Below are 23,626 nucleotides of genomic sequence, written 5' to 3'. Positions count from 1 at the left end.
ATGATCCTGGTTGGCACCAATTGGATATCCAACAAATATATCAAGGGGAAAAAACCGCTGCCAAGTGGTACATTTTTATAATTTTAATGTTCATTTCATGAACACTTTGCTTCCTCATAGAAATAATAATAATTGAAATATAAGAATTAATTTTTATAAAAGAGTTAAAAATCATTAAATCTTGGTCCAAAAAATATATTTTTATATATTCTATAAGATGGTTATAATAGTTTAATAATTACACAATCATAAACAAGAATGTTGACAAAATTATATTTTCCACAATTTTTGATTTTTCAAATACCAATAATTCGATAATTTTTGACCGAATCAGGTTCAAAAATAGGTCAATCGAAGCCTTTTTTAATGCTCTACAAGTTGGTAATGAAACTTTTAAAGTTTCTTTTATATTTTTCAACAAAATTTTCAAAAAAGTGTTATTTTTGAAAAATTTAGATTTTTAAAACTTTAATATCTTTGGCTAATATAAACGAAAAATGTTCAATGAAGGCTCAAAAGATGCGTCTGAAAAAACTCTACAAAACTAAAAAAAACATTTATAGGTGCCCTAACATTTTTTTTAAGTTATGGACAAAAAACGTTTTTTTACATATGAAAAATGCAAAAAAAATATAGTTAAACTTTATGAATCGGGATGAAAATACTCTCATTTTATCTCCCCCGGGAAGACCTACAATTTAAAAAAAATTGAGGCCTTTATCTCTTTCTCGTTCTGAGATATTGAGGCAAATGTAATGTTAGTACACACACACATCGGGACAAATTTTTAAAATCCGTTTTTTGGACTTCGGAGGTCAAAATATGTCGAAATTTTTTTTTTATTTATTTAGAACATTTATACGGGCAGTGCCCATTCGTACATAAAGTACTAAAAGATTAGGTATAACGAAAAAAGATTTATAAATATGTCAAAAAATCACAATTGAAAATTTTGCTAATACTATCCTTCCTCTATGAGGAAGCAATTTAATTATTTACTATTAGGCATATAATTTCTTAGACAAAGATTTAAATTAAATTTATTTTTTTCACCATTCAATTCAATGATTCTACATTTAAAAATGAAGGAGAAGAAGAAGTTGGAGAAAAGGAAGATGAAGAAGATGAAGAAGAAGAAGACTATGCTAGGAAGAAAGACAACATTATGACTGAAGCTAACGAAGCTTTTAAGAGTTTTTTAAATTTTAAGACGGTATGAAAAACGTTTCGAATGCCCAGAACAACATTTATTAACAATACAATCCATGGAGGAATGTATGAAAGAAATTGTTTCGGATATTAATCTGCGATTCATGACATGATATGGTGTAGATTTTTCAAGATAATGTAATAAAAAAAATATGTTTGAATTTTAAAAATTATTTTTTTGTTAATAAGATTTTTTTAAATTTTTTGAATTTATTTGGTCCAAGTTTGACAACCTGCATTTTCTAAGAAAAAAATTTTAATTTTCATAAATTTAATGTTTAAAAATTTTTGTCATTCCCCTAAAAATGGGTGGACGTACAATTTTGACCGGTACTGTAAATGTACGACCCTGAAATTACCACTTCCATTCTGTAGGGGCGTGGCTTAGGTCAGTGACACTTACTGAGACAGACGGTTTTGAAAAATTCCAAGTGACAACACTTGGCGAGACCTGACTGTATGTAGAAATTTGAAGTATACCTTATTTTTTCAATTTAACATTTTTTACTTTTGTTTGTGTAATGCTGGGAGCAAAAGTTTTTTTTAGTTCTTTTCTACACTTTTACGAATTTTTTCTTAAGGAAATTCTGAGGCAATCGTGTAATATTTCCAAATATTAGGTCTTAGGTTTTTAAGGTACACACCTCAGGAATATTTACCACCAAAAACTTTGATGAATTTGCAAAGCGTTTTTTTTAAACAAATACTAATTCTCAAAATGGGCTTGTAGAGCAAACCGGCCATAGGATATTTTTATTGTATCAGAGTTTCACGAAAATTATTATTAATTAGAATGATTTTTTCATTAAAATATTTACTTTCAATGAAAAATAATTATTTCCCAATGAGAATTAGACCCTTTAATATTATTTCCCTGATAATTTCAAACATTTTTGTTTTGTTATTAACCCTCCATCCGTCGCATGGAGAGAATTTCCCTCACCCAGTTTCTTTTTTTATTTATAACTTTTAAAATACAAGAAATTATAATTTCATATTCTCATTACCTTTCACAACACTCTTCTTCTTTACATTAAAACAATTTTTGTGTTTTTTTATATTTTAATTTCTTTGTTATTGAATTTAAAAGCAGCAAATGTCGAGGATTTTTGACGCGAAGTGAGGGAACTTCTCACCATGCGACTGACCGCGTATACTCGATTTCATTTGTCATTAATTTTTTATTTAAATAATTAACAGAAAATAAAAGTTAATTTTACTGCCAATAGGTTGTTTAGAAATTCTAATGAACATTCAAAAAAAAATTGGCATTTTAGAACAAGTTTGGACTAATTTATGAGGGTGAGAATTTCTCTCACCTGCGACGGATGGAGGGTTAAAAAAAATTATTTATTAAATTAAAATTTAATCCTGTATTATTATTTACATTATTACAACCAATGTTCACATGATTCTTTATGTTTGTTGTTATTGTAGATTATACAAATGCAATATCATAGATAAAAAACCTAGGTGATGGCCGGTTTACCCCAGGGGGTGGGTCAAACCGGCCAGTTTGCAAATTTTTTTAAAGTTAACACAGCAACTAAACAATAAAAGATAAAGTATAGGTACCTCTAGGAAAAAGTTGCGCAATTAAATGATCTTTTAAACAAGCCATCGAAAAATGAAATCGGTTGATTCGTTTAGTCACAAGAGTAAAAAAACCATTAGTATGGCCGGTTTGCCCTACTCTCCCCTATTCATTTTTTAGTTTATTTATTTACTTATTTATTTAAATTTTCATTTATTTTTTATGTATTTTTCTTTATTTCTTTATTTATATTTACTTCTGTATCTTCTTACTTCGTGAAACTACTCATAATGAATAAAAATACCTATAAAAAATACACTTTTCAAATATTTTCCCTCTAGCAGAAGCGTCATAGGGTGTTTACGAGATGCTCGCCCTAGGGCGCCCCGAGGCGACCAAAGGTTCTCAAAGTCACTTTTATTATCGTTTGTTTTCATATAAATAAAGAACAATAAAAGTGACTTTGAGAACCTTTGGTCGCCTTGGGGCGAGAATCTCGTAAACACCCAGAGTATTAAATTCGTTGGCGCGAAATTTAAACTTAATTAAAGAAAGCGAAGTAGATGACTTAAGAATAAGATAACTTAAAGAAAAACAAGTAAAAATAAAAGTAGAGATAAGTAAAATACATTAAATAAATAGTACAGAATTAAATAAATTAATCGTCTCTTCATTTCGAATGTCAGCAAAGAGTTTTTTGCCCTCTAGAGGAAGCGTCATAGAATTAATTTCAATGGCGCGAAATTCAAATTTTTTAAAAGTAAAAATCGAAGTTAGTAAATTTAACTTGAAGATAAATAAATAAAAATTAATTAGAGATAAATAAAAACCAAAAGAATAAATTACTTTTTTATTTATTTTTTTATATTTATTCCTTTTTTTCTTTATTTTGTGAAACAACCCATAATGAATAAAAAATAGCAATAAAAAATATACTTTTTCCTAAGTTAACTAAGTGAGAAATTTACATTATTAATGAATCGTTCCATTCCACTTATTTTCCCTTGGGAAAATAAAACAACAAAAAAATCCCACCATTTCTAAAACTTGTAGTTTATAGGAAATGCCTACTCGTACATGTATATAATGTTAGAAGAACCGTGTGAAGAGATAAAACCGATTGCAAAATAAGATGATCTGACCATCGTCACTGATAGGTCCATTCGTTACTATATGTTTACTTGTGAATAAAATGCATTGACCTAGGCTTCCAACTCTCTTGCATTCGTAGAATCGATATCGGATTATATCAGTTTCTATGGTATATAAGACAAGTCGCCAAGTCAGTTATATGCGAACCGTTACGCGCTGTGAATCTACATCGAATCTCCTTCGACCTTTTCCTTCTTATTTTTTTTCTCTTTTTTGATTAAACGATTACTGATTATTCACTGCCAATGTAAGTAACAATAAGTGACTATTTACTACATTTCAATACAGAACATATATACATAATAAATACATTACGTATATAATAAAAAAGAAATCATTAGTTTTTCGAATATTGATTTTAAAACGTTCTAGTCCAATTGTCTGCGCGGTGCACAAATAAAGAAATTCATAATACATATGTGAACAGAAAAATTTGTTGTTACAAAATTGTATTTTTTTTTAATATGATTTTTTTAGCTCAGGTTAATACGACATGTGTGGGGTTTTGTTTGTTTATAATTAATGTCCTTGCGGGGAAGTATATGCAAAAAATTACGTAAGATTTTAATAAGGTAAAAGAAAGCGTTGTTGTTATATTGATTGTAAGGATATTTTATGAGAAATCAGTTTCAGTAATTATGCATCATATTACGTCAGTTTAGTGTCGCTTGTATCCTATAGATTTTTTTTACTTTTATTGTACACGCAATTATTCGTACGTATATGCGTGTGTATAATATTATTGAGTTGTTCGATTATTTATCTCGTGAAGTCAGTTTATTTTCTCCTCATGAAGACATTTATATCAGAATTAATATACAGGTATGTGTATATCAATTAATAATAATTAATGATATATAACTCCGAGTTTTCATTATTAATAATCTCTCTTAAATGTACATCATTTTAAATTCGACTTATTTTATTTATTTCTAGAAAAATGAATTTATTTTTTAATTTTAATTTAAAATTCAATTTTTAATTTAATTGATAATTTAATTTTTAATAATTTTTTAATTTAATTTTCAATTTACCTTTTTATTCACATCTAAATTCATTTCGATTGTGAGCCATGCTCCTTTCTTCGCCCTCTATCGGAAGCGTCATAGTATTAAATTCAATGGCGCGTAATTCAAATTTAATAAAAGTAGATAGCTGAATAAGGAATTTATAATTATTATTAATAATATATTTATTATTTATTGCGTAAATAGAATAAAAGATTGTTTAAATAAGACGAGTTTCCTAACTTTTTAAATTAATCTTTTTTTCATTTCGATTGTGTGCAAATTTATTATTATTTCGTGGCCCTCTAGCGAAAGAGTCATAGAATTAAATTCACTAGCGCGAAATTAATAAATTTAATAAAAGTAGAAAGTAAAATAAGTAAATGTAACTTAAAAAATAAATAAAAACAAAAATAGAGATAATAGTAAATAAATAATTTACGTTCATTTTATTCAATTACTTATAAGTAATAATTATTATTAACAATATAATTATTTATTTTATAACAAAAATGAAATATATAATTACGAGTAAAAGATTCCTATCGTTTTTAAGTCAGGCCACTTTATTTTGATTGTGAGCAATGAGTTTTGTTGCCCTCTGATGGAGGCGTCATGGAATTAAATTTATTGGCGCAAAATTCAAATTCAATGAAAATAAATAGCGAATTATGTAAAGACAAATTAAATAATTGAAGATACAATAGAGATAAATAAGAGAAATAAATAAATAATTGGGGCATTTTTTGTCAAATTTTACCCCCTATCTGTCCATTTTTAATTTCAACCAAATAAACCAAATAAGGCTTAAATTAAAGCTTGTAACCTCTACTTTTATTTGCATAGTGGCCTTTTTTTAAAATTCAAGATTTTTAACTTGTACGTCGCTTTAAAGTGATTATTCCTTAATTATTGGTTTTTAATATACCCTGAATATTATTCAGGTATGCTAATAAAATATTCCTCATGAACATTCCTTAAACTTACCTAGGAAATATTCTATATTCGTGGACATTTACCTACTTCCGTGATCCTTCCTACACGGAGAAAAATGATGCTGAGTTTCTAGTAATAGTTTCTACGGAATAGTAATAATTCTACTTTTATATTAAAAATTACTATTCATAGTAAAATGTACTTTGCATGAAGTAAATATTACTATTTCTGGTAGTCAAAATTACTAATAGTAATTATTACATTAGTCACTTTTAAAAAGTGCTTTAAGAATTTTAATTTTTACATCGTCATTGCAGATTTTATTAAATTTTGTATTACTTTTTACATTCGATATGTTGTAAATATTACTCGTAGAAATTCTAATAATTAATACTCGGAAAATAAAGATTACTTCTGCAAGAAACAACTTTTACTATTGAAGAGCGAACTTTTTCCTCGAAAAAGTAGTAATCCGTACCACTACTACTATAGACCTGTGTGTGTGATGACGTCACTACTGTCATGCGCACCGATCGTAGCCTGAAGTCGAGATTTCCACTGTTTGGGCCAAAAGTGTGTTTAAAAAATTTTCAATGGATTTTTATGAAACTTGGTACCCTAAGGTCTCTGGGGTCGCTGATTACGAATCTGACATCAGTTTTTCGAAATTCAAAATGGCGGATCCAAGATGGCGAACATTTTTTCAAAAATTCGGCGAATTTGCTTGAAACTTGTTACTCGGGGGTTTTAAGGGTCGCTGATTAAGAATCTAACATTAGTTTTCCAAAATTCAAAATGGCGGACAACGAAATAAAAAATTGATCAGATTGGCTTGAAACTGAATACTCGGGGGTTTTTAGGGTCGCTGAATACGAATCTGACATTAGTTTTTCAAAATTCCAAATATCTGGTTCAATATGGCGAAAAATTTTTTTAAATTCATTGAATTTGTTTGAAACTGGTTAATCTGACATCAGTATGATAATTTTTAGTGAAATCAAATTTCGATAAATACCCTGACAAACTAATGTCAGTTTCGTATTCAGCGACCCTAAAAACCCCCGAGTATTCAGTTTCAAGCCATTCTGATCAACTTTTTATTTCGTTGTCCGCCATATTGAATCCGCCATTTTGAATTTTGGAAAACTAATGTTAGATTCGTAATCAGCGACCCTTAAAACCCCCGAGTAACAAGTTTCAAGCAAATTCGACGAATTTTGAAAAAATTTCCGCAATCTTGGATCCGCCATTTTAAATTTCGAAAAACTGATGTCAGATTTGTAATCAGCGACCCCAAAAACCTCCGAGTAATTACGTTTTAAGTCAATCTGATCAATTTTTTATTTCGTTGTCCGCCATATTGGATCCGCCATTTTGAATTTTGGAAAACGAACGTCATATTCGTAATCAGCGACCTTGAAAACCCCCGAGTAACCGGTTTCAGGAACATTCAAGAAGTTTTTAATCACCTTTTTTAAATTGCGCATATATGCGTCATGAACACTTTTGGCCAGTTTAGTTTTACGCATATATGCGTCAGCGACATTCAACGGGTTAAGATTATAATATTACTAGCAAAGCTACGCTCGTGCGATATTTCTACTTTTGTTTTATGATACTCAAGACCTTATTTCATTGTGTGTATATAAAATTGTGACCAAGACTTTAAAATATGTTTCTTTTTTCTTATGAAATATTAGAAAAAGATTACAAATTTTTTTGAAGAATATTAAAAAAACATAAAACACGAAAACTAAAAATAGTCATGATATAAGCCGTGGTATAAGCTTAGGGGCCGTCCATAAACCAAGAGGACAATTTTTCACCAATTTTTGCCCCCCCATCCAATATGGAACAAAAAATTTTACTTTATGCAATTGACTTTAATTTTGTCACTCGGTGGTTTTTAGGGTCGTTGATTACGAATTTAATGTAAGTTTTCATATATTTAAAATGGCGGATCCAATATGGCGGAATTTTCTTTTAAATTTATGTACTTGACCTTAATGCTGTTACTCGGGAGTTCTAACACCAGACAGGTAGCTGTAAATATCCTAGGAGCGCTCACTGACAATCGACTTCTGTTTTAGCACTTGCGCCGACTCACGACCAGCGAACGTGGATAGAAAATTTTTTTAATTTCTCTTTCCCATATTATATTAGCCACTTTTAATTTTTGAAAACAAACAATGTATTCGTAATCAGCGACCCTGAAAACCCCCGAGTGACAAAATTAAGGTCAATTGCATAAATTCTAAAAAATTTTGTCCGACATATTGGATCCGACATTTTGAATTTCTTAAAAATATCATTGAATTCATAATCAGCGACCCCAAAAGTCTGCGAGTAAGAAAATTTAGGCGAATTTAATTACATTTTGGTATTTTGAAAAATAGTGACCAAAACCCTTTCAAAGTTTCCTTCATATTTAACGCCACATTTGGTCTGCCATCTTGAAATTTTAAATTCTAATTTACGTTTCTTAAAAGTATACAATTGTTGTGCCCCTGTGGATGAGAAATGAATCTATAGACGTCATACACTGTGAAGGTGTTAATGGATAAAAAAATTATAAAACTTGAAAAAATTGAAATTTTTTGTGTCTTTGAAATTAGAACTGCCATATTTAATTTTTGGGTTGAATGAATTTCTTTTTTTTATAGCGGAATCGAAAAGAGCACACTCAATACCTATAAGAAACATACTTGCGGTATAAAACATGATCCGTTTTATTCATAAAAGTCTAGGTTGAAATTGCGCAAAAAGAATTTTCTTATTTCTGGTGTTAATGGGTTAATCATTAAAATAATAAATAAACACTATAATTTAATTAAACACTTTATTTTTTATAATTATTATAATATTATATCAATACCATAGTCAGGGAAATGTCAGGAAAAAATTTTTTCAGGGAAATTAAGAAAATTGGGACTTTTTCCAACTTACTTCAAAAAATTGCGACTTTTTTGTCTTTTCCTTCAAACGTTGCATCAAAATACTACAATTTTTAGTAAAAAAGTGCAAGTTATTTTGATTTTGATAATGCGAAGAGTAACTATAAACAAATCATTCAAAAATTGATTTTGAATCATTTTTAACCCCTTGGCTGTCAACGAGATTTCCACTGTTTGGGCCAAAAGTGTGTTGAAAAAATTTTTAATAGATTTTTATGAAACTTGGTACCCTAAGGTTTCTGGGGTCGCTGATTACGAATCTGACATCAGTTTTTCGAAATTCAAAATGGCGGATTCAATATGGCGGACAACGAAATAAAAAATTGATCAGATTGGATTGAAACTAAATACTTTGGGATTTTCAGGGTCGCTGATTACGAATCTGAAATTAGTTTTTTAAAATTCAAAATATCTGGTTCATTATGGCGGAAATTTTTTTAAAATTTATTGAATTTGTTTGAAACTGGTTAATCTGATATCAGAATGATAATTTTTGGTGAAATCAAATTTCGATAAATACCCTGAAAAAATAATGATAGATTCGTAATCAGCGACCCTAAAAACCCCCGAGTATTCAATTTCAAGCTATTATAATTAATTTTTTATTTTGTCGTCCGCCATATTGGATCCGCCATTTTGAATTTTGAAAAACTAATGTTAGATTCGTAATCAGCGACCCTTAAAAACCCCCGAGTAACAAGTTTCAAGCAAATTCGACGAATTTTGAAAAAATTTCCGCCATCTTGGATCCGCTATTTTGAATTTCGAAAAACTGATGTCAGATTCGTAATCAGCGACCCCAAAAACTCCCGAGTATTACGTTTCAAGTCAATCTGATCAATTTTGTATTTTGTTGTCCACCATATTGGATCCGCCATTTTGAATTTTGGAAAACGAATATCATATTCGTAATCAGCGACCTCGAAAACCCCCGAGTAACCGGTTTCAGGAACATTTAAGAAGTTTTTAAAGTTTTTAATCACCTTTTTTAAGTTGCGCATATATGCGTCATGAACCACTTTTGGCCAGTTTAGTTTTGCGCATATATGCGTCAGCGACAGTCAACGGGTTAAGACATAATTAAATTGTTGAAATATATCTATAATAAAAATCTTTTTGCATATTTGAAATTTTGTAAAATTTAATTGAAAAATAATTCATTTATTTTAAGTATATTGTTACAATTTTTGAAGAATAAAAAATCTGTAAAGGAAAATTTAAAAATAAAAATTAATGAAAATTAGCATAATGTATATAATAATGAAAAAAAGTTTAAATAAATATGTCAAAAAATCACAATCGAAAATTTTGCTAATACAATCCTTCCTCTATGAGGAAGCAATAATATAATATAATATAAATATTATTATTATATTATTATATTTATATTATATTATTATTATAATATTATTAATATAAATATTAAAATATAAATTTAAAACAATTTTAATTGAATACATAAATTGTAGATTCTCTTTCTTTCATTTTTTTGTAAAAAATAGCAACAAATTTCTTTAGTTCTCTGTTTGGAAATATGAATACCGAGGAGAAAATTGGCGGAATAGATAATGGCCAATCACAAGGAGGTTCAATGCCACGGGATATACCCCATAATGGACTTAATGCAAAAAAGTGAATAGCCCTCGTTGCTTGCGTAACCACTTATGGACACCCATGCTCTCATCCCGTATGTACTTTTCCTCTCTCGCTCTTTTTTCTCTCTTTCTCTGTCTCACTCTGAGGTTAAATATTCTCCTCGCTTTTTTACCTTGTGCCAATGTGTATAGTTAGGCTGATTGTACTCGGATGCTCGAGAAGATCGCGGCTCTATTGTCGGGCAAATTTTTGTTTCTCGTAATGAACTATTGATCGCAAGATCGGCAATCCTTTCACGCGTTGCTTTCTCTCTTGTTTTATCTCTCTCACTTTTTCTCTCCTTTAAGGCTATGGCAAGACTTTATCCTTCGGCAATGCCAATAAGGCGAACTTCAAAGAAAATATTTTCACCGAAAAGTTTGATTTCTATTTATTAATAATATTCGTAAATTAAAAATAATATTAGATAAAAATACAAAAATGAATGTTAATAAAAGTCGCGAGATCTTCTCTCAGGTAGCGATCATCCCAGATAATCGGAATGATCGAGAATAGCAGAAGCTTATATATATAGTATAGTGTGCCTCCTGCCTCGTAAACCAGTTTTCGTTTTCGCCGCTCGGCATCCGTATTTTATTTACGATGCTCTCGCGTGCTTTTGAATTTCGAATCGATTCGTTTTGTCCCCTCTCTCTCTCTCTTTCCACTTTTTTCCTTTACACGATCTTTTTTATATTCTCGTATAATAATAAGATTAAGTCGTGCGAACGTTTCTTATTTTCAAGGCGGCGCATATTCTTATCGACAAGATACTATAACGATTGCTTAATCTTTCGCCATCGAATCTCTTCTTTCGTTGTTGAGAGAAAAATCGTTCATAAGAGTATGATAAACCGCTACTGTATGTCGTCCCTTAAAACAACTGCAGACACTTTTTATTTTTTAATTTGAACAAGAACTTTTTTTTAAATTTTGAACAAGATTTCCACTATAGCTGTTAAACCGTCCCTTGAAATAGTGCAAATTATGTATATTAACCCCTTCACTGTTTGGAAAAATATTCATTTTAGTGCCCCAAAATGTCCATCAAAATCTTTTAAATTGTTATATTACTTAAAAATAATAAACAATTATTTATTTATTACTTTTTCTAGTATCATTGATACCTATAGTATGTGAATAATGATATAAAAGAATTTATTTTATAATTTAAATAACAAATTTCTATTTTTTGCTAAAACTTTCACGACCCAATGTTGGGTCGCAAACAGGCAACGGGTTAAAAATCGTCTTCTCTAAATATATTTTATATTTCAATACATTTTTTTACTCGACAGTTTGGAGTAAATAGTAATTATTACTCACACGGAAAAAATCTTGGGTGACGTGCCGTTCCAAGTAGACCGAAAATGTACGAATGCGATACGACTTTAGTTTGGAGGAGCTGCATTTCCAACTTGGGCGTGCTGAACGCCCAAGATGCGGCTATTGCAGTCCCAAGGTTTTGAGTCTCAAATCTTGGGTGTTCAGCGCCACCAACATGGGAACGTAGATTTCCCGAATTGAGAACGTAGCACATCCAAACTATAGTTCCCCCACTTTCCGACGATTGGGATTGCACGTCACCCAAGATTTTTTCCGTGCACAATATAATTATTTATCAATCCTAACTATTGTAAAGTAAAATGATTAATAAAAATAAATCCTAAGTAACTTCACTTCATTTCCATTGTGATCAATAAGTTTTTCCCTCTAGCGGAAGCGTCATAGTACTAAATTCATTCCCAGGTAGAAAAATTTAATGGAAGCCTAGATATATGCTAGCGCCACCACTGGAATTTGCATGGCAGTTTATCTCGACGACGTCTTCTAGCGCCTTGAATGGCGCGAGCACTTTCCGCTAGAATGCAACATAACCTCAAATTTCTGTTGCATAAACTGTCAAAGGTGTTTGCTTTTATTTTTAAAGTGAAAGTAAATGTTTGCTTGTAGAATATTGTGGCATTTAAAAACAATAATAGTAAAGGATTCTAAGTATTTATATATTTGTAATTGTATTAAATTTAAATATAAATTAATATTCCCTGGCGGGTTGGGCTACCGTAAATCTACCCAAGTTATGGTAGATTTAAGGTAGGTTTTGGGTAGACTTAAAAAATTGCTATTATTCAATGAAATATTATAAAATAAATTATTGGGAATAATAAAGTAACATTTGTAGATTAAATTTTTAAATTATATTATGTAAATTAAACAATTATAAATAAATTATTGATATGTAAAAGTGACAAAGTAGTTTCCAGTGAATATAGTGGGTTTTAAATAGCATATTTAGTGAATAATGAAAAGAAAAAAATTAGGAAAACTTATTTAATTTAACAAAAGTAATCACTAAAGCATTTATTTATTACATATTTAGGGCAAATTAATGTTTACTTATTGAATAATTATAGTTTAAAGTTGGAGATGTCAGTTCTACCGTGAGATGTATGCGTGTGTGTGTGAAGCAATGATAATAATATACTACTTGATATATCGCCGCGCATTTCTCACGACAGATGGCGGGACTGACATTTGAACTCCTCTGTTTTATCCACATTCAAAACAAGAAATAGGAAAACCAACTTTCCAAGATGAATTTTATTTAAAGCAATTCTAAAAATTTTATTTTGAAATTAACCTTTTTTTAATTTAATCAATTTCAATGACAATTATTAGTATATTTAATAAAATATAAAAAATAAAAAAGCAGAAAATAAATAATTATACTAAGAAAGATAAAATATGCAATTTTTTCTCATTTTTCTAAAATTAATAGAAAATTTACTTTTTAGACCAATTAAAATGAGATTCTAACTCCTCCTACTTTAAAAAAGCAATTTTTTATTCGTTGGTCCAACATTACAAAAAGGGAGTGAATATTCAATTTTTAAAAAGTTACATTATTAGTCTTAACCCATTAAGAAAAAAAGATGTCTGGCCAATAAAAATAAACTCCTCCTATTTTCAAAATGCAATTTTTGATTTGTTAGTTGAGTGAAATTAATATTTGAAAAATAAAACATAAATAATACCAACCCCCAAAGAAAAAATGGATGATTTAGACCAATGAAAATAATAAACAAACTCCTCCCATTTTCAAAATCAATTTTTCTATTTGTTAGTTTAGTTAAACAAAATGGAGAAAAAATTAATATTTAAAAAATAAATCATATATAGTTCCAACCCCCAAAAGGAAAAATGGATGATTTAGACCAATTAAAATAAAATTTAAACTCCTCCTTCTTAAAGAAACCTTTTTTTCTATTTGTTGGTTGAGTTAAACAAAATGGAGAAAAAAGTAATATTTAAAAAATATAAAATTTAGTCCCAACCCCCAAAAGATAAAATGGATGTTTAAGGCCCATTAAATTAATATTTAAACTCCTCCCTCTTAATAAAAACTATTTTTTATTCGTGGGTTCAATAGAACAAAATGGAGAAAATATTAAACTTTAAAAAATATAAGTCTGAACCCACTCACGAAAAAAATGATATTAGCCAATAAAAAAATCAAACTCCTCCTATATTTTTATTCATTGGTTCAGTTAAACAAAATGGAGAAAAATTTATTATTTAAGAAATAAAACATATAATTCCAACCCCCAAAGAAAAAATGAATGTTCTAGACCAAGTAAAATAAAATTTAAACTCCTCCTTATTAATCAAAGCTTTTTTTCAATTGTTGGTTAAGCTAAACAAAATGGAGAAAAAATTAAATATTTTAATTTAAAACATACTATTCCAACCCCCCAAAAAAATAAATGTTCTAGACCAATTAAAATAGAATTTTAACTCCTCCTTCTTAAAGAAACCTTTTTTTCTATTTGTTGCTTCAATAAAACAAAATGGAGAAAATATTAAACTCTAAAAAATATAAAATTTAGTCCCAACCCCTTACGAAAAAAGAGACTGCTATTAGCCAATAAAAAAATCAAACTCCTCCTACAGATATATTTATTTATGGGTTCAGTTAAGCAAAATGGAGAAAAATTAATATTTAAAAAGTAAATCATATAATTCCAACCCCCAAAAAGAAAAATGAATAATTTAGACCAATTAAAATAAAATTTAAACTCCTCCTTCTTAAAGAAACCTTTCTTTCTATTCATTGGTTGAGCTAAACAAAATGGAGAAAAAATTAATATTTAAGAAATAAAACATATAATTCCAACCCCCAAAAGAAAAAAAGAATGTTTTAGACCAACTAAAATAAAATTTAAACTCCTCCTTCTTAAAGAACAAGAGTTCTTCAATAGAACAGAAATATATGATTTATTTTTTAAATATTAATTTTTTCTCCATTTTGTTTAACTAAACTAACAAATAGAAAAATTGATTTTGAAAATGGGAGGAGTTTGTTTATTATTTTCATTGGTCTAAATCATCCATTTTTTCTTTGGGGGTTGGTATTATTTATGTTTTATTTTTCAAATATTAATTTCACTCAACTAACAAATCAAAAATTGCATTTTGAAAATAGGAGGAGTTTATTTTTATTGGCCAGACATCTTTTTTTCTTAATGGGTTAAGACTAATAATGTAACTTTTTAAAAATTGAATATTCACTCCCTTTTTGTAATGTTGGACCAACGAATAAAAAATTGCTTTTTTAAAGTAGGAGGAGTTAGAATCTCATTTTAATTGGTCTAAAAAGTAAATTTTCTATTAATTTTAGAAAAATGGGAAAAAATTGCATATTTTATCTTTCTTAGTATAATTATTTATTTTCTGCTTTTTTATTTTTTATATTTTATTAAATATACTAATAATTGTCATTGAAATTGATTAAATTAAAAAAAGGTTAATTTCAATATACAATTTTTAGAATTGCTTTAAATAAAATTCATCTTGGAAAGTTGGTTTTCCTATTTCTTGTTTTGAATGTGGATAAAACAGAGGAGTTCAAATGTCAGTCCCGCCATCTGTCGTGAGAAATGCGCGGCGATATATCAAGTAGTATATTATCATTGCTTCACACACACACGCATACATCTCACGGTAGAACTGACATCTCCAACTTTAAACTATAATTATTCAATAAGTAAACATTAATTTGCCCTAAATATGTAATAAATAAATGCTTTAGTGATTACTTTTGTTAAATTAAATAAGTTTTCCTAATTTTTTTCTTTTCATTATTCACTAAATATGCTATTTAAAACCCACTATATTCACTGGAAACTACTTTGTCACTTTTACATATCAATAATTTATTTATAATTGTTTAATTTACATAATATAATTTAAAAATTTAATCTACAAATGTTACTTTATTATTCCCAATAATTTATTTTATAATATTTCATTGAATAATAGCAATTTTTTAAGTCTACCCAAAACCTACCTTAAATCTACCATAACTTGGGTAGATTTACGGTAGCCCAACCCGCCAGGGTTGCATTATAAATTTCTTGTTCATTCGTTAATTTATACACTTATTCTTATTTATAAATGAATTTTTAGTATATGAAGCTTTATTCAACCTCCAAGAAAATTTTTTAATATATTTTAAGTAATTAATCTAACGATTTATCACCAAGAATAACAATAAATACTTTTTGATGGATCAAATATATTATTAATTTCTCTCCATTCGAATTAGAAAACATAACCTCAAACTAGATTTATTTTTTCTTTATTTTTAATTGACCTGACAGAAAAGATTTACTGATTTTAAATAGGAACTTAATTTTTTCAATTATTATTATTATTATTATTATTATTATTATTATTATTATTATTATTATTATTATTATTATTATTATTATTATTATTATTATTATTATTATTATTATTATTATTATTATTATTATTATTATTATTATTATTATTATTATTATTATTATTATTATTATTATTATTATTATTATTATTATTATTATTATTATTATTATTATTATTATTATTATTATTATTATTATTATTATTATTATTATTATTATTATTATTATTATTATTATTATTATTATTATTATTATTATTATTATTATTATTATTATTATAAAAGAATTGGTTAATTTCAAAAATTTTAATTTCAATGTTTAACATGTGTAACTATTTTTGACACTGTTACTGTGAAGAAATAAATAATTTTTTATGGAAATTTAATAATAATTTATTCTTAAAATTTCCATATTTAAAAACAATTTTATACAGCAAATAATGATCAAAATTTTGATTACGCTTGGGATTAAGAATAGGTTACCGTTTTCTGAATTAAAATCTATTACCATAACTTTAAACGAAATGTGTATTTATCTTCAAATACGTTTGAATTTCATTGCAGGCAGATAATTAGTAAATGTTTTTTATATGTGGGACATTCCACGTCAACACAGACAGAGCTCTAAACAAAAATTGCTTTGATGGATTTAAACGTTCTAGGGCTTAAAAGATTTCTACGTTCATGTACTTTAAGATGCCGATGGGCGTTTTTTGAGAAATTCCATTTCCGATGCCAATAGAACTGTCAAAAGTCAAAAGGTCCAAAAATCTCAAAATACTTTTATGAATTAAAAGCAAAAAACGAGGTAAATAATTCTGTAACTCATTCTTTATCAGTTTTTAGGGTTTCCGAATATAAATCTAAAGTTTTTTTTTTAAAATCCAAAATGGCGAATTCAATATGGCGGACAAAATTCAAATTTGATCAGATTCGATTAAAAATTGTAACTCGGGGGTTTTTAGGGTCGCTGAATACGAATCTGAAGTCACTTTTTAAAAATTCAAAATGGCGGATCCAATATGGCAGAAAAAATTTTCAAATTTGATCTGATTCCTTTAGAACGTGTTACTCGGGGGCTTTTGGGGTCGCAGATTATAAATATGAAGTTACTTTGTAGAAATTCAAAATGGCGGATCAAATTTTTTAATTTGATCAGATTTAATTAAAAAGTGTTACTCGGTGGTTTTTAGCGTATCTGATTATGAATTTGAAGTCTCAAACACAAAGTAACTTCATATTCATAATCTGCGACCCCAAAAGCCCCCGAGTAACACGTTTTAAGGGAATCGGATCAAATTTGAAAATTTTTTCCGCCATATTGGATCCGCCATTTTGAATTTTTGAAAAGTGACTTTAGATTCGTAATCAGCGACCCTAAAAACCCCCGAGTAACATGTTTTAATCAAATCTGATCAAATTTGAATTTTGTCCGCCATATTGAATTCGACATTTTGGATTTTTCAAAAAAAACTTTAGATTTATATTCGGGAACCTTAAAAACTGATAAAGAATGAGTTACAGAATAATTTACCTCGTTTTTTGCTTTTAATTCATAAAAGTATTTTGAGATTTTTGGACCTTTTAACTTTTGACAGTTCTATTGGCATCGGAAATTGAATTTTGCAAAAAACGCCCATCGGCATCTTAAAGTACATGAACGTAGAAATCTTTTAAGCCCTAGAACGTTTAAATCCATCAAAGCAATTTTTGTTTAGAGCTCTGTCCGTGTTGACGTGGAATGTCCCATGTACACAATTTTTTTAATTATATTCGTCAAAAGAAATGACATAAGAATCATCTTTAATTCGCGAAATAAAGTTTTGGCAGGTGAGGTTATGTTCATTCTAGCACTGCGAGCAGAATGCGAGAAAGGCGCTAGACTAAAAAAGTGTTTCAAATGCTTTCAGCGCCACTACAGCGCAATGGAACGCAAGAGTGGCACCATGCTAGCGCCACCAAATTTTTCTACTAGGGTTGGCGCGAAATTCAAATTTAATAAAATAAGAAAGCGAACTAAGTAAAGATAAGTTAAAGATAAAAGTAGAGAAAAATAAAGATAAATGTAAATTATTTATTTATTGTTATTTAATTATAAGTAATAATTATTATAAGCAATATAATTATTTACCATGTAACTAGAATAAAATATGAACATACGCGTCCAAGATTCCCAACATTTTTATTCATGGCCACGTCATTTTAATTATGAGCAATTGCTCATAATTAGGGGAGTATAGTCGAGGTTGGACCACTGTCTAGGTAGGCCATACGCGATTTTTTGGACAATTCACTAGCGCCACCCACGCGCTTGCTTGTCAAAGCTTGTCTTACACTGCAAAAACAAGTGTCTCATTTTGAGACGTTTTGTCCCATATTTGAAACACATAAGATGTCTTAGTCCACATATTTGAAACAGATATGTGTCTCATTTTAAGACGTTTCAAAGTGTCTTACACATTTAGCAATGCATTTTGAGACACGAAATGTGTTTCAAGTATCCGTCTCACACTAAGAAGTCGTTTTACGTGTCTTATACGCATTGAGTTACCTTTAATGTCTTAAAATGAGACACGAGATGAAATTAAATGTCTCACTATAAGACAGATTTTGTATCTCAATAGTTTAAACACTTGAAACAACTCATTTTAAGACACGAGTGAGATACCAGTTTTTGCAGTGTAGTGGAACCTAACTTTTTGTTCAATTACATTTTCGGAGAATCGAAAATTGTGTTTTCTGTGACGTCGATACAAAGAAAGCTCAAAAAAAGTTTTGTGCATAATGTGAAAAACCATTAATAAAAGATAAAAAACAAATTGAATCGTCAAGGCAAGTATGCAGAAAATTTTTGGGACTCATGGTTGAAAGAAAAACAAAGTAAAAAATCGAATCCCGAAACGTATTTCTTTATGGTTACAACAATTCGGTAATGTTACTTACTGTCAAGGTCGGCCACTATGTGTTTAAAATGCGCAAACATGAGGACGAGCTACTTCATTTGCAAAAACTGCAATTCTGAATAACTCATAATATAATTGATAATCTTATTAATATTTTTATTTAATTTTATTAATATTTCAGTGCAAATTTTTTTTTTTATTTATATTTTTTTTATATATTGTTTATTTTTATTATTTCATTAAGTTACAATGAATATTTTATTTTTTAACAATTAATGCCCTTTGAATTTTAAACATGGACCGACCTTGACTGTGAGGACCAACCTGGACTGCAAATTTTTTTTATTTAAAATCTTTATAACTTTTTCATTTTAAAACCAGTCAATTTACTTTGTACAGAAAAAATGTTCCTATTAAACGGGACTTTCCAACAATATACTTCAATTGTCCAAATTCATTTTTAAAAAAAAGTTACAAACAAAAGTCAAAAGGTGGGCCGACCTCGACTACATTCCCCTAAATAATAATTTAATAATTAAATAATAATTTTTTGTTGCCCTCTAGCGGAAGCATCATAGTATTAAATTCATAGGCACGAAATTCAAATTTAATGAAAGTAAAAAGCGTTTATATCGAAGAAAAGGAGAGAAAAAAAGGAAAGAAGGCGGAAAAAATTGCGGACAGTACTTCTGTGTCGCAAAAGGAGCACGCAGTGTCTTAGACAGATTCGCTCATGTATTTATATATTCCATTTGGTCTGGACCGCACTTGATCGATGTCGGTTTTACATCTTATAAATGAGCAGCAAGGCAGTCTCAGGTTGCAATGTTACACGAGGACGCTATTTACAATGCAGTCAGTTCGCTTAATTATAAAGTAATTGCTATTTATTTTCCACATTAGTCAGATCAAATGTCGCTAATCCCTCATCGGAATGGCATCCGAAATTTTCAACCTGCACTTCTATTTATAATAATAATAATAATTTATAATTATAGGGGAAAGGCTTGCAAGTTGTCCGGCTTGCATCATTTGTTGTCAAATGATTAGTTATTAATTTTTATGATCTTTTGGATCAAAAAGAACCAATAAAAATGTTCTTGTTAAACAAATTCTGAAATTGACTTGTGGAAAAATTGAAAAATTAAAAATGTGATTTTTTCATGAGCTTACAAATGATATATTTTTCCTAATTATTACATTTCAAATTCCCCTCTTCTTCATTGTTTTAATTTTTCAAATATTGTTTATTTATGTAGTTACATATTTATTTGTTAATTTATTCATTTACTATAGAACCAAAAGGGCGCGCGTTGCGCGCCCACAAAATAAAACCTTAATGTAACCTTAAATTAAATCTTAATTTAATAAAAACATATGTTTATATTTTGAAAATTATTTTATTTATTTGTTTATGGGTGAATCTCTCAAAAAGAACAAATTCTAAATTGTAATTAAAAAAAAAAGTTTCAAAAAAATTAAAATGACTATTCCTATGTGAAGAGGAGGACTATAGTAAGTCTCTAAAATATGTGGTTACGATCTTTATAAACATTATTGTTTAAAAAATAATTGTTTATTGTAAAATAATTGTTTCATTTTTTGTCGCAAATACAATGAGTGAATCTTAAAACATGTTACTCGGGGGTTTTTGGGGTCGCTGATTACGAATTTGCGGTCATAATTCAAAAATTATAAATGGCGGATCCTATATGGCGGTCAAATTTTAAAAAATTAATTTTATTTCTTTGAAATTTGTTGATTAGGGGTTTTTGGGGTCGCTGATTACAAATCTGATGTTATTTTTGTTTTAAATTCAGAATGGCAGATGGATCTGCCATTCTGAATTTTTTTTTCTCATATTGGAATATGGCAGATAAAATGTTGAAAAATTAATTGGATTAGCTTGAAATTTGATACTTGGAGGTTTTCGAGGGTGAAGATAACGAATTTTATTTAGAATTTATTTTGAAGCTAATCCAATTAATTTTTCAATATTTCGTCCGACACTTTGAATTTTAAAAAACTAACATTAAATTCGTAATCAGCGACCCCAAAAAACCCCGAGTAACGAAATTTAAGCCATTTTACTAAATTCTAAAATATTTCGTCTGCCATTTTGAATTTTAAAAAACTAACATTAAATTCGTAAACAGCGACCCCAAAAACCCCCGAGTAACGAAATTTAAGCTATTTCACTAAATTCTAAAATATTTCGTCCGCCATTTTGGATCCGCCATTTTGAATTTTAAAAAACTAACATTAACTTCGTAATCAGTGGCTCCAAAAACCCCCGAGAAATGAGATTTAAATTTATTTATCATTTATTTAGCAAAAAACGAAAAAAGTACTGTCGGTTACGGAATGGAGTTTTTGCTCCCTTGGACGACGCTTAAATTGATTACTTATATATTAAAAAATTTTCTAAACTTTGAATTAAAACGTTAAATGTCGTTAAGTTTTATAAAAATAAAAAATTATTCAAAGAATTATTAATAAAAATTTTCATTTACTTATCAAAAAAAAAATAAAAGCCACTAGCGGTAACGGAATGGAGTTTTGTTAATTTCGATAGCTTCGAAATATATTGATTCTAATGTAGAAAGATAAAATTTTATTAACAAACAATCAATAGTCTTTGCTATATTTTATTTAAGTATAGGAATATTTTATAAATTAATAATAATATTTATCATTTAATTATAAAAATTTAGAATTTACTGCGGTAACGGAATGGAGTTTTCTTTCTGTCGATGCCGACTACTCAACTGAAAATCTCATTTATACGGAATATTTTCTTTTCTTTCATCCTAATTCGCACTGATCTTCAATCACACTAGTATTCTAAATACTATTTACCTCTGTATTGCTCCCCTAACATGTTTGTTTATCTTTAATTTTTATATTTGTGACCGGTAACGGAATGGAGTTTTCAATGGCGCACAAAACTAATTTAATTCTAGAAAATAGAATTTGAAATATTTTGCCTTATCTTTTCCGGATTTAAGTAAAATAAAGAATAATTAATAAATATTACTAAACAAGAGATGAAATTAGATTTTAAATGGGAAGTAATATTCATTCTTTAAGTAAAATTAGCTTCATGCACGGTAACGGAATGGAGTTTTTGCACCATATGAATATGGATATTTCAGATAATATAAATTTTTTTTCTCATATGACCTGATTAAATCGTGTTAAATACTATCATATGGCGGCCATTATTTTTATTAATTTTAAATAATTTTTAGAAAAATGTCTTGAATGTGTCATTTGTCCTTTTTAAGAGATTCGCCCTTATGGGTTTTCTCGCCAGTGGAGAGGGAAACTGTAGAAAAACCTCTCCTGAGTACAACCGGTTTATCGACAGTCGAGTTCTCATGGTGTGTACCGGACAATAATCGACGGTGCACATCATTATACCTCGATGTCAAACCTCCCGCTCAGATTGTCTCACGTGCCGGAAAAATACTAAGCCAAATGGGCGCGAACCAAGGGTACTTACCCTTGGTTCTTAAACGACCGCCAAGCGAGGCATCTATCCGACTGAGCTAATATGTCGGTTTATTAAAAATTATTTTTCTGTTAATAAAGTTTTAGAGGCCAATCTAAATTATTTTTTATGTTTTTCGTTGAGTTAAACAATTGTTGAATTGTTATAAATAAACTAGAGGAAATGTAAAAAAATTTTAATTTTTTTATTTTTTGAAAGTAGATAAAATTTTGTTCAGTGACTTAAAATCGCGATTTTTTTAATGCAAAATTCGAGCAGATTTATATCATTAATAATTGCTTGGCCACCCCCGCCGGGTGGCCCGTCGGTAGCGCGAAAGTTAAAGCGCGTTTTCTCGAATTTCTCTTTTTACGAATTTTACTAACTGGTGGGCAGGATTGACAGAAAACGCCTAGACCGATTTTAATGAATGATGGCTTGTTTTACTCAGTATTAATCCCTCTTCTACTTGAACTAAAAAAAATTTGAAAAAAATTTTTTTAACAATTTTGAGAACCAGTTAAAGTCATTATTTTTTTTCAAAAAAATTATTTTTTTGTTTTTATCACTCAAAATTATCGAATTTCACTATTTCTTTGGAATTTTTTTAGTTCAAGTAGAAACTACATATGTAAACATACATTCTCATAAATATCTCAAAATCATGAGAAGCTTTTGAATTGAATTTTTTTTTAAATTGTTGATCTCACCTGCAGACATAAAGTGAGAGTACTTTGTGATAGATTAATAAAGTTTAACTTAATTTTTTTTGGATTTTTAATTTTCCAAAAAAACGTTTTTTGCCCATAACTTTAAAAAAATGTTAGGACACCTATAAATGTTTTTCCTTAATTTTGTAAAGTTTTTTTAAACGCATCTTTTGAGTCCTAATTGAACATTTTTCGTTCATATTAACCGGAGATATTAAACTTTTAAAAATCATAAATTTTGAAAAAAAATATTTTTTTAAAAATTTTGTTAAAAAATGTAGAAGTAGGGGAAGTGCGCCGGTTGTGGGCACGCTCCGGTTGTGGGCACCCCTACGTAAACTTCGACGGCAAGCAGACTTTACTGATAT

General features: G+C 28.6%; 1 protein-coding gene across 3 annotated transcripts in view; it reads left to right on the top strand.

Moving 5' to 3' along the window:
* Positions 1 to 23,626, top strand: part of LOC122503436 (L-lactate dehydrogenase A chain-like) — a 208,507-nt gene that overhangs the window by 11,402 nt on the left and 173,479 nt on the right. The window contains exon 1 of one of the 3 annotated variants that reach the window (XM_043613977.1): positions 4,027 to 4,142. The exons of 1 other annotated variant lie outside the window; for it this stretch is intronic. The gene's annotated coding sequence lies outside the window, so the exon portion shown is untranslated. Of the gene's footprint in view, positions 1 to 4,026; positions 4,143 to 23,626 lie in introns of those variants that run through there. One more of the 3 variants, XM_043613976.1, reaches the window with a different exon arrangement.

Source organism: Leptopilina heterotoma, unplaced genomic scaffold (genome assembly GCF_015476425.1).
Source record: "Leptopilina heterotoma isolate Lh14 unplaced genomic scaffold, ASM1547642v1 Lhet_262, whole genome shotgun sequence".
Classification (NCBI taxonomy): domain Eukaryota; kingdom Metazoa; phylum Arthropoda; class Insecta; order Hymenoptera; family Figitidae; genus Leptopilina; species Leptopilina heterotoma.
Note: the sequence above shows the minus strand (reverse complement) of the source record. Positions and strands in the feature narration are given on the sequence as shown.